Source organism: Pteropus vampyrus, unplaced genomic scaffold, assembly GCF_000151845.1.
Source record: "Pteropus vampyrus isolate Shadow unplaced genomic scaffold, Pvam_2.0 Scaffold9, whole genome shotgun sequence".
NCBI lineage: Eukaryota > Metazoa > Chordata > Mammalia > Chiroptera > Pteropodidae > Pteropus > Pteropus vampyrus.
Window position 1 is genome coordinate 2,305,334 of NW_011888790.1, and position 2,593 is coordinate 2,307,926.

The window sequence follows — 2,593 nt, forward strand, 5'->3', positions numbered from 1 at the left end:
TTTTTTTTTGGAAGACACTGTTAGTTTGAAGTTTGGGACAGAAGAAAAACTAAAACAAGAGCAAAATGCTTATGTCTGAGTAGAGAAGCATGTGGGAATGGCTAGTCTTTGGCCAACTGCCCACAGCTCAGCTCAAGAATATCAGCCCTTTGTGAAATGAACAAGGTGAAGCATTTTAGAATTTTGACAAATAGCACTCAATGTTGGTCTCTCAATGAAATTTGTAACTGTCTTCTCCCCATCACATATCTGAAACTGTTTCTTCTCTAAAGCATTGAAAAAAAACCCCAAAAACCTAGAGCGATACAAAAGATCTTCAGCTGACTTTTAGGAACAAACAACATATGTTCTCGAACATCTGTGTTTTTCCCAAGCTATTTTTTTTTCCATTATTGTCAAGAGAAAAGAAGTTTAGTGGAATGTTTCTCCACAGAGGCACAAGTCTATAATACTCCCTGTTGATTATATATGAAACACAAAATATTAGTTTATTAAAAGCAGCTTCAACCATTGCTGCACAAAGCAGTTCTCCGATGGAACAGATTTATGAAGTAACAGCTGAAAGGTATGCAGATCACGAGATACATGACAAATGTACTTTATTACATGGATCAGAAATACCATATGTACTAGCAGTTACTGTATAATGGCACACAACACCCAACTAAGACTATTTAAAGGTTTTGCTGATATTGAAAACTATAAAGACACAATGTGAGAGTGAGAAAGTGTTTCATAAGATAGCATAATGCCAAGATAAGTCATCGCTTTAGGAAATTAAATACATTCTGCATATTATAAACTTAATGTATTATAAAACTATGCCATTCTTTAAATTAAAATGCAGAGGCCTTTACTCCATTCATTGTTTAAAGCAGATGTTTATAACGTTTTTCCATACTTTAAAGTGGAACTTAGTGGAATGAATACCAGACTTAATATTAACAAATTTAAGGAGATTTCAGATTTTATTATTTCCACCGAAAAGATACTTAAGTCTGCAATCATGTAGTGCCAAAAGAATATATAGAGCAAAACAAGCACAATACATGTCAGACATGACAACTTCCTGCAAGGCATTTCTTGGCTGGAAAAGACTTTAGTAGCTTTCAATCCCAAGCCCAAGTACAGTAGTCCTCCCTTATTCGACGTTTCACTTTCTTCCGTTACCCGCAGTCAACTGCGGTTCGAAAATATTAAATGAAAAATGAAATAAACAATTCATTCTGAGTAGTATCATGAAAACTCCAACTGTCCTGCTCCATCCCGCCTGGAACATGAACTTCTCTTTGTCCAGCACATCCGCACTGGACAACGGTACAATAAGGTTATTTTGAGAGAGACCACACACACATAACTTTTATTAGAGCATACACTTGACCCTTGAACAATGCGGAAGTTAAGGATGCTGACCACCACACCTCAGGCAGTTGAAAATCCACGTATAACTTTTGACTCCCCAAAACATAACTACAGTTGTACTTTGGTATCTGAAGAGGAATGGTTCCAGGACATCCCTCGATACCAAAAATCTGTGGATGCTTAAGTCCCTTATATAAACAGGTGTAGAAGAATGCATAGAGTTGGCCCCCTGCATCCTTGAATCCCCAACTGAGGATCAGAAAATACTGCTTTTGATCCGTGGTTGGTTCAATCTGCAGATATGAAACCCAGGGATAAGAAGGGCTGTGTATTTATTGAAAAAAGTCTGTATTAAGTGGACCTTCGCAGTTCAAACCCATGTTGTTTAAGAGTCACATGTATTGTTTAATGGTTCTATTTTATTATTCATCTCTTTGCCTATTTTATAAATTAAACTTATCATAGGTATGGATGCAGGAAAAAACAGTGTATCTAGGGTTCGGCCTATCTACTTTCAAGCATCCACCGGAGGTCTTGAATTGTATCCCCTGTGGAAAAAGGGGACCACTGTACAATGTTTAAATCTGTTCTACTACATTCCAACCAAGAGGCTGTCCGGTCTTAGCTTAACAGGGTAGTGCTTCCAACATCCTGGTTAGGTTATTCTTTAGATTGAATCAAAGTCTCTCTCTGAAGCTTCCCATAAGAAGCATTCATTCTATTCTCTGGAACAGCTATGCTTACTATTGAACAGTTAATATGATTTTGGACAAATTTACTTACCTCTTCAAAACTGTTTCCTCGTCTGAAAATAGAGAGATGAGTATTGATCCCACAGCATTAGGATGAAATAGATGAAGTGTTTAACATGGTATGCATTCTCTAAATGTCAGTTGTTATCACTATTATTCTGCCAATTGAGTCTTATTTGACATTACATTGTATTTTTCTCCTGCTCTAAAATGGGTGAAGACACTGGGCATTCAACTATGTAAAATTTAGGGGTTTTTGTTTGTTTTGTAAGCAGGCACAAACCTGACCTTAAGCATGAGTATTTAACAGCTCCCCGCTCTCCACCCCTGCAACATCACTTTGTAAAACTGGTATGTCTGCCACACGGTGTTTTTATATGCTGGCAAATATAAGGAAAAAGAATTCTATTTTGTGCTAACATGAATCTGAATCACTCTGCCAGGGGCCATCAGAAGTTAGTCACTTAGCTGGTAAGCTT